General features: G+C 44.4%; 1 protein-coding gene across 8 annotated transcripts in view; it reads left to right on the forward strand.

The window, feature by feature from the left end:
• Positions 1-8,025: 8,025 nt before the first annotated feature.
• The window catches only part of TBC1D24 (TBC1 domain family member 24), a 30,212-nt gene continuing 25,153 nt past the window's right edge, over positions 8,026-13,084 (forward strand). The window contains exon 1 of one of the 8 annotated variants that reach the window (XM_083585169.1): positions 8,026-8,217. The gene's annotated coding sequence lies outside the window, so the exon portion shown is untranslated. Of the gene's footprint in view, positions 8,346-13,084 lie in introns of all 8 variants that reach the window. The other 7 variants (XM_083585167.1, XM_083585168.1, XM_083585171.1 and 4 more) reach the window with 7 other exon arrangements.

Here is a 13,084-nt window from a genome sequence, read left to right on the forward strand (position 1 = left end):
GGACATAGGATTCTGTATCATATAAAACAGCACATCTTGTTTTGTTCTATGGTTAAATTACTTGTGGCATTCTAACAATTTGGGAGAAGTCTTCTCTCCCATTTCCCATTAAAAAAGAGGGTCTATGCTTTACACTCAGCAGGAAGTTCCATTTAAAATGAAATATGTAGTTGTTTTGCTCCTGCTTTTTTTGTGTTCTCAGGTGTCAATGTTAGCCTCCTGGCCTGCTCCTCCAGTATACCACAGCAACATCCCCCAGTAGGATTCCCTGGTTGGGCTTTCATTGTCCATAAGCAATATCCCATGTAGCTAGGTGGCAACACGCCCTGGAGAGAAATGGCCCATCTTGCCCATCTTTGGGGTTTTACTATGGCTTTGGTCTTGTGCTCAAGGGGTGAGTTGCTCTTCTTAGAGGTTCACCTATCCTGTCTGAAGGGAAAGATTTGTTTCCTGTGAAAATCTCTGTAAGGGTCTGCTTCCTTTGGGCTTTGCAAGGGAATAGGAAAGCAGATCTCTGTAAACTTCCAACAAAGCAGCTTGGCTTGGCATACACGAGAAATGTCTGTGCATGGAAGGAAAATGTGTATATTGGCAAATGCATAGCCAAGGACTAGAAATTAGCAAAGATTAGCATTAAAAATGGCTTTCCCAAGGCTTGAAAACTCCTCCGTGGATAAAAAGGAATTTCCTGTTCACAGGCCAAGGGATTTGGGAAAACCTGGAATTTTATTTTTTAAAGGGAAAAATCAGCTACTCCTAGCTGTACCCATTTCATACCTATCTGAAAAATGTCATTCCCCAGTGGCTGAAATGTTCTGATAGCTCAAGCTCTGATTACATATTGCTTTGGTGGTGTCTTTGGCATGTAGTAGCAACATGCTGACTGGGGAGTTCTGAAACATTATTATTTACGATTTAAAGTTGTGTTTATTTATTTTAAGCCTTTTAAAAGAGGAGTGTTGCCTGATTAAGAAATCTTACACTGAAGCCTAATGCATATTTATCTGGGAGCAAAGCCCATTGAACTCAAGGGGGCTTTGTTATGCATAGACATTTATAGGAGTACTCTATGCCTTTATTAATTGTATGAGTTTAGTCAAATTAAAACAGGACTGTAGCAAAATGAATACTAACTTTGGAGGGTGGGGCACAAGGTGTGCAAAATTCACCCATGCTTCTCCCAACTCCTTCATGCTGCCAACTGCTGTATTTAAAGCCTCAGAATGTCCCAGAATAATGCTGGAGCACAACATAGCTCCCCACCCCCACCCCGCGCAAGGTGTTATGTACTGAGTTGAATAGGATCCAAAATGCAACAGTCTGATTGGTCCTAGAACAATAGGATTCAGAATGCAGCAGTCTGATTGGTCCTAGAACAATAGGATTCAGAATGCAGCAGTCTGATTGGTCCTAGAACAATAGGATTCAGAATGCAGCAGTATGATTGGTCCGCAGGAGCCACCCAATCCAGCTCTAAGTGGAAGTGAATCTGCACCCTGATTGGCCTACAGGAGAATCCCGGAATTAGCCAATCACGTGGGGCCCATTGTGTAAATAATGTCTATAAAGCAGATATTTTGGGGAAACATTCATTCCTCCTCACCACTATGAGCTGAATAAAGAGCATGAAATCCACTCTAGACTCCGAGTATATTTCACAAGGGATTTTCTGGGAAGTGAGGAAATGGCATTCCCACTGTTGGCTGCTTTAAAATGCTAGTGGGTATGTCACCCAGCCCCTTGCAAAGCTAAGCTGTGTTGTGACATAGCTTTGTTCTAGAGCAGCTTTTGCCAACCTGTTGCCCTTCAGATGTTTTGGACTCCCATCAGCCTCAAACCAACACAGCCATGGTAGATACTAGGACAGCAAAGCAGCTGGCAGCTTCTGCTAGCAAACAAGATCCCTTGGTAAATGGGGGGAAATTACAAAGCCAGTGTGTTCGCTGGACCATGCATCCTGATGCAAGGCTTCTTATAGAGACACGGAAAACCCAACACTGGAATGGCCGCTTACACGTCACCCATAAAAGGATAAAGAGAGGACAAATGGGACACAGATTTGCATATTATTTGCATATGCTAATTTGTATGAATGCATGAAAATTTACAAGGCATTAGTATAACTTAAATAGAAATATATCTCAATAAAATAGGGACTATTTGTGACAAGGTAACCCATATGTCTGGAACGTGGGTGGCGCTGTGGTCTAAACCACTGAGCCTCTTGGGCTTGCCGATCAAAAGGTTGATGGTTCAAATCCCTGCTATGGGGTGAGCTCCCGTTGCTCAGTCCCAGTTCCTGCCAACCTAAAAGTTTGAAAGCAGGCCAGTGCAAGTAGATAAATAGGTAGCGCTCCAGCAGGAAGGTAAATGGCGTTTCCATGCGCTGCTCTGGTGTCTATGTTCCGTTGAGCCAGAAGCAGCTTAGTCATGCTGGCCATATGACCCAGAGCAGACAAACACCGGCTCCCTCGGCCTGTAAAGAGAAATGAACACTGCAACCCCAGAGTCGTTCACGACTGGACTTAACTGTCAGGGGTCCCTTTATCTTTACCTTAACCCATATGAAGGCTCAGTTTGCTCTCCAGATGCTGTGATGTGCATCTTCAAGGCCCTTCCTGCTTTCCCTTCTTAGGGTTCTTTATCGTCAAACCAGATTTGGCCAAGACATCCCTTTATATAGAGGGACCTCAGGAGTTGTCCTCTCTAGGGCAGGTCACTTAGCAATAGGGATGGGGGAGAAATTTGATTGTTAAAGGCAAGCCTACCTAATTCACTCTTTTGGAAACAACCAAAACACAGCCACCCTGCAAAATTTACACTTCTCCAACCAAATCATGTGTACAAAATGCATATATTAAAGTGTGCATATAAAGGCATATATTTGCACAAATAATTAAAAAATGGATTATATTGGGGAAATTGCTTTGCAAAAATGTGTTTATTAGACAAAATTGCATTTAAAAACTTATATAGAATATTTATAGGAGGAGAAATTCACTAAAAATTGCTGGTGAATTTTCTTGGGAACTTAAAAAATATATACTGCAAAAGAATGGGGAAATGTGGAGAACTGAGTTAAAGACTGGAAAAATGAGAAACTGAAATTGACAAATTTCGCCACCCCTCCTTAGTCCCCCTTGTCCTGCCTTGAACAACAGATTGTGAAAGAAATTGCTGATCAGGACACAACCCAATGGTGGTTTGCAGGTGTGGACGTAACCTAAGCCTTTGCGTGTCTGAAGAGGAAGGATTGTGGTCTGTGGGCCAGAGAAATACAACCCACTTGAACACAGTTCAGTACAGGCATTTACACCCACACAGAAACAGTTGGCAGGATAACAAATATTTGAGAAGTCCAGTCGAAATATTTCAATTCATGGAAGTGTGTTGCGCCACATTCTCTGTGCAAGGCAGGGACCTTCAGCCACCTGCCAACTGAGAAAAGTGGAACATGAAGCCCCTATGGTCAGGTGGGCAGAACTCAAATTCTGCCATGACCTCAATCCATTAAGAGCGCAGGTTTGCTTTCCAAATCTCAAGGGACTTCTTACTCGGAGCAAACTGTGGAATATGCGCAAGGGGGGGAAAGAGCCTTGATTTAGGAGAGGTCGCTGTTCGTACACCTGATAAAAATCAAAACACAGGATTGACTTTCCTCTCGGCTCGCTTCGCTTTTTTGGCACACTTCGCCTTCAGCTGGCAGAGCGGGCGAAAATCCATTCTCCTTTGGGTCATTAAACAAGCCATTTCCCCTCTAAAGGGAAAGGGGGGGCACTCTGTACGTCTGCGGACCTGCTGGCCCTACCAAGGCCTGCTCTCCCTCTCTCCTCCCCCCCCCCCACCTTGCCCATCTCCAAGGCTTTCTGGGACATCAGGCACATGGATTGGAGGTCTGCATTAGTATGAAAGCAGCGCACACATCTGGAAGTCCCTTCGCTTAATTGGGCAATTATTCATACCACACTTTCTGGAAGGAGCCTTGTTAAAGGCTGGCCAAGAGCAACAATGGAGTGTGGGCTATGCCCCACCCCTCTCAGCAATTGTATAGCGAGAGCTGAAGGGGGGGTCCAGGAGAGGAGAGGAGAGGACATTGGGCAGTGGCAAGGGTGGAGGAGGAATGTATTACTGTATTCAATCCACAGGACGCACCAGCATTTGGAAATCCTTTTTCATTCCAGCCTGTAATGAAAAGTCTAGATGGTGATGATGGTGATCATGAGCTGTAGCTCAGTGGTCTGCTTTAGGCACAAAAGTTTTCGGTTTCAGTCCCCAGCATCTCCAGGCCATGCTGCGAAAATCTGAAACGCCATAGAGCTGTTGTTGGTCTGCATAGAGAATGCTGAGCTTGATGGGCCAGTGGTCTAACTTGGTATAAGGCAGTTTCCTATAGTGATTGTGCCTGTAACGTATTGGTGTGGAAGCTGAGTGCCAGGGGCCAGATGTGACTGCCTAGGCCAAGCTGTCCAGCCCTGCTCAGCTCTCCTTGGGTCACACCCCTCACTGCCCCAAATGTTTTTGCCTGGCTGGAATGATGAAGATAATAATCTTCCGCTTGATATTGTGAAGTGTACAGTGGTACCTCGGGTTAAGAACTTAATTCATTCTGGAGGTCTGTTCTTAACCTGAAAATGTTCTTAACCTGAGGTACCACTTTAGCTATTGGGGCCTCCAGCTGCCACCGCGCCACCACCATGCAATTTCTGTTCTCATCCTGAAGCAAAGTTCTTAACCCAAGGTATTACAGTGGTACCTCTGGTTACATACGCTTCAGGTTACATACGCTTCAGGTTTCAGACTCTGCTAACCCAGAAATAGTACCTCGGGTTAAGAACTTTGCTTCAGGATGAGAACAGAAATCATGCTCCAGCGGCACGGCGGCAGCAGCAGCAGGAGGCCCCATTAGCTAAAGTGGTGCTTCAGGTTAAGAACAGTTTCAGGTTAAAAACGGACCTCCAGAACGAATTAAGTACTTAACCCGAGGTACCACTGTATTTCTGGATTAGCAGAGTCTGTAACCTGAAGCGCCTGTAACCCGAGGTACCACTGTATTGTGAAGTGTGTCTTTGAGGGTGAAGCAGTGACTGTGGTGGCTGTAGAGCTCAATACGGGAGAGACATGTTTTGTTGCAGCTCGGACAGATGAAGGCATCTGGTTTTGCTGCTGCAGATGCACCATGGTGTTTCTTCCCTCTGTGTTCCTTCCAGCGATCATTCCTCCCCAGGTCTCTGCTATGGATATAAGACCTGACTGTCTGTCTCCAGCACTGTGGTTGTCTGGAAGGAGTTTCCACACAGCAGGGTTGCCGTTGCCTGGCTTCATGTCACATTTGCATGAACACAGAGTTGGTCTGCCAATGGGCCTGGTGCCTGAAGCCAGCTCCCCATAGAGCATGTCCTTAAGGATCCTGCTATCTTCCATTCTGTGGGCATGACCAAGCCAGCATATACATCACTGAGTGCAGACATGCTTTGTTTAAAACTCTGTCCTTCCCCTGTTCAGCGTGAACCAATCTCTGGTCTTTTCTCAGGCTTTCCATAGCAAGAAACAATAGCAATGAACAGCAACCCTATTTCCACATACCCATTTCAACTTCCCAGAGAAGGCAATGTGCTTACAGGAAAATGTCAGAAAGGAGAAGGTGTGCTAGGATCCAAACCAGGTCCCTGCCTCTTTAAGATCTTATTTAAGAACTTCCATTCCTTAAAGAAGAGACAGACTCTAGGAGGGGTGAATTGGCCCTGGGTGCTTAAAACCTTCAAAGTCCACTTCATTGCAGCAGGTTGTTAACTTGGATCTGCAATTAACTTTGAACACGGCCCATCATTTTAATAACCACTTCATTGTGGCAGGTGGATCAGTTTTGTTTTCTCCTTATAGGCTAATGCTATTTTAAAAACTATTAAGATATGTATGCCATCGTTCTCCAGGCACTAGTAGGTAGTTCCTTCTTATCTCCACAAGGGGTCTCACATTCTCAGTGTTTGTCTGACCTCAAATCACTGAGGCTACAATCCTCACCTGGAAATAAGTCCTGCTACCTGCCCTACAAACTGCGGGAGGCAGTGGAAGACAGGAGTGCCTGGCATGCTCTGGTCCATGGGGTCACGAAAAGTCGGACACGACTAAACAACTAAACAACAACCTGCACTACTGAAATATACTCAGAGTCGCAAAGTGATTTCATGCTCTTTATTCAGCTCATAGTGGTGAGGAGGAATGAATGAAAGTCCCCTCAAGGTATCTGCTTTATATACATTATTTACACAATGGGCTGCACATGACTGGCTAATTCCGGAATTCTACTGTAAGCCAATCAGGTTGTGGATTCAGTTCTATCTGGAGCATGATTGGGTGGTTCCTGCCAACCAATCATACTGCTGCATTGTTCTAGGACCAATCAGACTGCTGCCTTTTGGATCCTATTGTTCTAGGACCAATCAGACTGCTGCAGTTTGGATCCTATTCAACTCAGTACATAACAACTACACATTTAAAGCAGTATCATATGACTTTAAACAGCCATGGTCTCCACTAAAGAATCCTGGGAACTGTAGTGTGTTCAGAGTGCTGAGAGTTGTTAAGAAAACCCCACCCAGAGCTACGGTTTCAGGAGTCCCCTGCAGGCAGGACTGATTGTAAAACCACTCTGAAAATTCTAGTTCTGTAAGGGGAATGAGTGCCTCCTTACAACTCTTAGCACCCTGAACAAGCTACAGCTCCCAGGATTCTTTGGGGGAAGCCATGACTATTTAAAGTGGTATGGTGCTGCTTTAAATGGATTGTGTAGATAGGTTCCCAGCCCATTCTTAGGATTGCACTGTGAATGTTGTTATGTATACCACATTCAAATGAGAAGCCATTTTTGCAAACTTTCTACTAGCTTAGTGTTTAAAATACTGTACAACTATCCATAGTCACTGGAAAGTACTCTGGAATGCAGCAGGAATGAAACATTCTCAGCACAGCATCAGTGGTGTAGCGTGGGTTGCCAGTGCCCGGGGGCAGGCAAACTGCCAACACTGTTGGAGCGCCCCCCCCACTAGAGCCAAGTGGGGCTGCACTGTGCTGTGCTGCCTGCCAGCCCATGCAGGGTGAAGCCCGGCTGACTGATGCAGTTCTTGGCGGGCAAATCCCCCCGACTGCCCACAGTCTAAGATGGGCAATGGGATAAACTACAGAGGGATGGGAGGGAAAAACCAGGGAATGGATTAATTTGTGTAATGGTCACAATTTGGGATTGAGGGTTGACTTGCAGCCATTTCCACCTGGTTGTGTCTGAGGGGGAAGACATTCAGCAATGGTCCAACTGCCATTTTGGCTCCTCTGCGGCCATTCCAGCTGGTTATGATGCAGTCATATTTAAATTTATGAATGATGAATATGTGTGATTACTGTCACTAGAGCCTAAAATATTACTTTTGGGCTAAAACATAATTTTACATGATATAGTAGTGGCAAATTTCACTGCTGGTAAAATGGGTATGTGTGGGATAAAGCACGCCACCTGTTTCAAATTGGATTGACAAAATGATGTTTACCTTTACATATTATAGAAGGCCATGTAATGAGCAACCAATTACATGTTTAGAAATATGGACTTCACTGTTACTTGTGGTGTTTTGGAATCATAAATTTCAAGATATATGCTTTCACTTTTTTTGCAATTATACTGTATATAGTTGTTTTCCACAGGTCAACATGTATAACCAAGTGGTTTAAAAAAATTTTTTAAGATACATCGCCTTTTAGGTATATAAGGGGACATAAAAACTAAAGAAGATGCAACTAAGATACATCTGAGGAGATAAAAATAACAGAGTAAACACAGCTAACTCTGCAGGGATATTTTCAACGGCCTTCACTGCGTCCTCAGCTATGAGCCATGGAGCTCCTTAAAAATGTATAAGCCACGCCCCCCCGGCCGTCGCCGTGCACGAGGAAAGGGAAAAGGCGGGGGAAAGGAAAATACAGACAGAATAACGCCACAGCCTGCGAGCGCGCGATGGAGGAGCGGAGCGGAGCGTGCACGCACGCACGCCGCGGAAGCACGCGCCAAGATTTCTCCTCCTGCGCCGAAAAGTCTCGTGCGCGGCCGTAAGCTCCGAGACGACCTTACTACGCATGCGCCTCCAGCCGCTATTTATAATCTGCTCCGTTCGTGGCCGCCGCAAGGGCTCCCGGAGGAGGTGTGTACGTGGATGAACTGTGAGATTGGTGAGTAAAGAAAACGCGGGGGGGGGGGGGAGCGAACGAGCGAGAGGAAGGAGAGGGAGATAGAATGGTATAAAAGTGCGCCTGCGCGGGCTGGGTCTTACGAGCTGGTACCTGAAGTGGGGCCAGAGGTAAGAGGGGCCGGGCGCGGAGGGAGGGCGCGAGGGCGCACTCAGCCTGCGGGGGGCGCCTCCGACCCACACCTCTTGCCGGGAGAGGGGGCTGGGAGCAAAGGCAAGGTGGAGACGACCGTTTTAGCGTTGGGGGGCGGCGAGGTATTTTTGTGGAGAGCAGCTACTGTGGGAGAAATACAGGAATACCCTGGAAGGGCGGGCTGTCTCCTCGCTTGCAGGGCTTCGTTTCAGCCGAAGTCCTCTTCTGTTTTTCATCCTCTTCCCCGTCCCAGTTTCCAGAGATGGATTTTTGGAGTGTGTGGAATAGTTTACACAAAAGGGGGCAGTGTCCTTGAGCATAAGCAGAGTGCCACCGCCAAGGAGCCCACTCTGCGTCTACATTTGGGGTCTCTGTGTGTGGCGTGCAGTGAATACGGTGTCAAGGTAGAATTCGGGAGTTCCTGGTCTGATTGACCCCACTCAGCCCCATAGCGTACTAGGTGACATTGGGGTCAGAGACAGATTCTCAGCCTTAACCGGCTGCACGGGGTGGTTAAGATAAAAGGGGTGTGGTGAGAGAACAGTGTGTGTTGCTTTGAACTCCGTGGAGGAATAAGGTGGGTTATTAAATGTAAGTTATCTTTTTATAAATACAGTGGTACCTCGGGTTACATACAGACTCCACTAACCCAGAAATAGTACCTCGGGTTAAGAACTTTGCTTCAGGATGAGAACAGAAATGTGTTCCGGCAGTGCAGTGGCAGCAGGAGGCCCCATTAGCTAAAGTGGTGCTTCAGGTTAAGAACAGTTTCAAGTTAAGAACGGACCTCCGGAACAAATTAAGTACATAACCAGAGGTACCACTGTATAGAAAAGCTCCCCAAAAGATGTGAATCCCAGCAGCTTTCTTCTAGACATTGGGTCACCTGTAATTGTGTGGAAGAAAGACCCTTAAAGTAGAAGTATTCATCCCTTTCACACTCCAGACCCAACTTGCAGCACTGGATAAGACTAGTATTGTTATCCTTGAGTTGGAAGTGACTCTAGGGATCATCTAGTCCAACCCCTTGCAATGCTAGAATCTCAAGTACATGGCCATCCAAGCTCTGCTTAAAAATCTCCAAGGAAGGAGAGTCCATCACCTCTCATAGGAGTTTTTCACTTTTGAACAGCTCTTACTGTTAGAAAACTCCTCCTGATGTGGTAATGTCCTGTTTTCTGTTGTTTTCATCTATACTGCCCTCCTTTCTCCTTAACCTCCACATTTCTGCTGCACCCCTTTGCCTTCTCTTTTAAAAATGAAATGAAATCCAAAGACACAAGAAAAGTGGTTCAACTGGGGCACCTGCTTGAGGTTGGGCTACAACCCCGTGTTGCATCGTAGCCCATTACATGAAGGCCAGGGTATGAAGAAATCTGATAATGATGAGGTAATTTTTAAAAAACCATTGAAACAGAGTTATGTACAAGTATTGGGTGATGTTCAACTAAGTTTTATTCAGAGTAGTGCCGCTGAAATTAATAAACATTACTAAGTTAAGGCCTTGAATTTCAGTGGGTCTGTTCTGGGTAAAACTCAGCTGAATGCCACCCATAGACGATTGAGGGCTGAATTAGAGGCCCAGCTTGCATTCCTACAGATGGAAAAACAAAATCTTGATTCCTAAAGATTGACATGGGACATTTAAAACACTGAATTTCTAGGCGAATGCAAAAAAGAGGTTCTGCAGCATGAGGGGAAGAGTGTCCTCATGGAAATAAGCCCCACTGATACGGTGGGACTCCCCAAATACATAACTATATAGAGGATCTGTTTACACAACTCCACCCACATAATTGGCATCCTTGCTATATCCTCTACCTTCTCTTTTGACTAGCCGTGTGTTTTGTTTTCCAGAGTGAGCGCTGAAATTTCTACCCACCCTCTGGCCGTAAAATATGGTTGGTGACATTAGGGGTGTAATGGTGCTTATCTGATGTGGGGGGGGGTTGCTAGTTTGGGAAATATGTAACTGGAATCAGATTCTGAGGCTCTAAAACAGGCATCCCCAAACTCGGCCCTCCAGATGTTTTGGGACTACAGTTCCCATCATCCCTGACCACTGGTCCTGTTAGCTAGGGATGATGGGAGTTGTAGTCCCAAAACATCTAGAGGGGCGAGTTTGGGGATGCCTGACCTAAAGTGAAGCAGTTGCTACCTCTAGAATGGATGTTGATACTACAAGCAGCCTGAATTGTTCGTAGTTACAGAGTGGTTGTTGTATAAACACAATAAACTAGGTTTAAAGGCATGTTTAAGTGCCTGTTTATGTTTTTCTTAATCATGTGATGCATGAATCTCATGCACTAAACTGTTCAACTTGAAATTGCCAATATCCTGTAGGTTAAATAAACAAAAAACTTGCCCTTTTAATACTCTTTGCACTCTGGATTATATTTTTAAAAGCCTGTATCTCTCAGGCCTAAGATTTTGAAATGACTTAGGATGTTTGCTGTATCGCTTCAGAATGCATGTTCCCCTGAAAATGTTTTCCGAAACATTCATGAATTTGTAATTAATTAGACTGATTCCAACCATGAGTTATCAATTAGGCCATTTTTTCTCATGACTCCTGAATCTGCCTATATCTGTAGGGTGGGGGAAAGGATTTTTTTCCAGCCCTGAATTTAATTGGTAATTGAGAAATCTTAGGCGCATTCGCACTTCCCTTTCTTCGAGCAGTTACTGCAGTAGTAGTAACTTCTATTTCCACATGCATGCTATAGTTTTATCTGGTTTTATTTTCCCACACTGGGAACCTGTGGGGTTTTTTTCCAGCAAATAGAGATGTATTGATGGTTTTTTTAAGATCTTACATCATATTTCATAAGATCACAAGTTTTGAATCCTGAAACACTTGGCAGCCTTATTGTTGGCGCTGCTGGGCTCTTGGAACTGATGCTGATAACTAAAGTGAGGGGGAAACCCAACTTCTAAACAACCCCAGAAAAAAACTGACTGACTGTGATTGTGATTTTAGCAATGCATCAGTGTTGAAAACCTGCACCACACAGTCATTTACATATCTAAGCAAACTATATTTCATTTCAGTGATAACATGCTTGGATTAGGTTCTGCCCATTTTGTAAAGGGTAGACACACTGGCGGTCTTACATAATGTATGTATAGTAAGCTCCAAATCATCACTTTTTTAAAAGGGTGTTTTTTGTTTTTGTTTTTTTGGTATGGTAAAAATCTGTGTTTGTGCACAACCTAAATAAACTGGACATTCTTTTTACTGCACACGCAGGACCTAATCACAGTATCTCTTTTTAAGAGTAACAGAGGCAAGAAGGAGGTTGCAGTGTTCACTAACCCCAAGTGATACCTGAACTTGTGGATTTGGGCTGGCCTAGTATGGTGGGTGACTCTTGACTTATCAGCAACTGACCACTTTTAACATTTACCGGTATATTTTTATAAGCTGAAGGTACAGCTAAGAGAACAGAATCATTTTAAAACATATTAGGCTGGAAGGGGGTACACAGCTGGCAACTTAAGTGAAAGAAACAGGGAGAGGAAATTGGTTTGGGACTCATATGGGGAAATAGAGGATAAAATTAGAAGGGAATCTGGGAGGCAAAAAGGAACCTGTAAAAAATCATTTTCAGGACATGAGGGGCAAGGAGTGGTAATAGCGTTGGTTATGACAGAAGACAATAAATATGTCCTTGTTACTAAGCAGAATTTCCTCATCCGTTTTCAAATTGCTTTGATCATATAATTTCATCAGATTGAGGAAAATATGCTTGATGCTAACTGCCAAGCATGTTTTCTTTTTTAAGGCTTGCACAAAACTACATATTTTTGTAGGCATTGCTGTGAGCAGGCCTGCTATATATTATTCTGTTATTTTGGGGACATTTCTGCATGCATTGTCTCTTACTGCTAAACAACATTTGTGCAGAAGCCCAAAAAAATAATAGTAATAGTATACTACCAACATTCAACTCCCAGTAGTCTTCCCCTTCATACAGCCCCTCTTATTTCTTTTCTTTTGGGGATTTTAAGAACAATTTCAGACAGATTGCACCTTTACATTTAGACTAATGTTTCTATGTTATCAGAGGCACTTATTTCTTGCATCCTTTTCCACATCTCTATATTTTCCTTTTTGTTGTTGTTGAATTCCTGGCTCTTGTCCTAGTCTTTCCACCTGTTTGTTCTTACTGGTACAGAAAAAGTCTACCAAGCAGATTTTTTGTGGGTGGTCGGTTGCAGTCTCTGAGAAACTCAGTTTACAAGCAGTAAATGAGGTTTTTCTTCAAATTAACTGTTTATGAAAGAAGCAGATCAATCTTTCATGCAACTCTACAACCTACTCCAGACACTGGTGAACCCAATGCCAGGTGTAAGGAAGCCAAGTATTTTTTCCACCTCAACTGTATATCTGATTGAAGTGACTTATTTGTCTAAGTGCCCATCATTGTAAGCAGTGCTGTATGCATAGAGATAGACTTGCCTACTGCAGAGACTGGGGCGCAAGGAGATTCTGCAATATTTTTCACACAGAAAAATGTTGACTCCCCACATTCAGTCCCATTTGAAGGTGGCTGGACTTTCCCTCTGCAACATTTCATTTGTGCCCCATCCCCACTTCATGAGTGAATGACAACTACTGTCTTGTATGGGAGAAAAAGTTGTACAAGGTCAGCACTGGAATGAAGAGTAAATCTGCCCCCTGCTCCTGGTGACCCCCAGTTACCTGGAGTGGCAT

The sequence above is a fragment of the Podarcis filfolensis genome (genome assembly GCF_964270895.1).
Source record: "Podarcis filfolensis genome assembly, chromosome: 14".
In the NCBI taxonomy this organism is placed as follows: Eukaryota; Metazoa; Chordata; class Lepidosauria; order Squamata; family Lacertidae; genus Podarcis; species Podarcis filfolensis.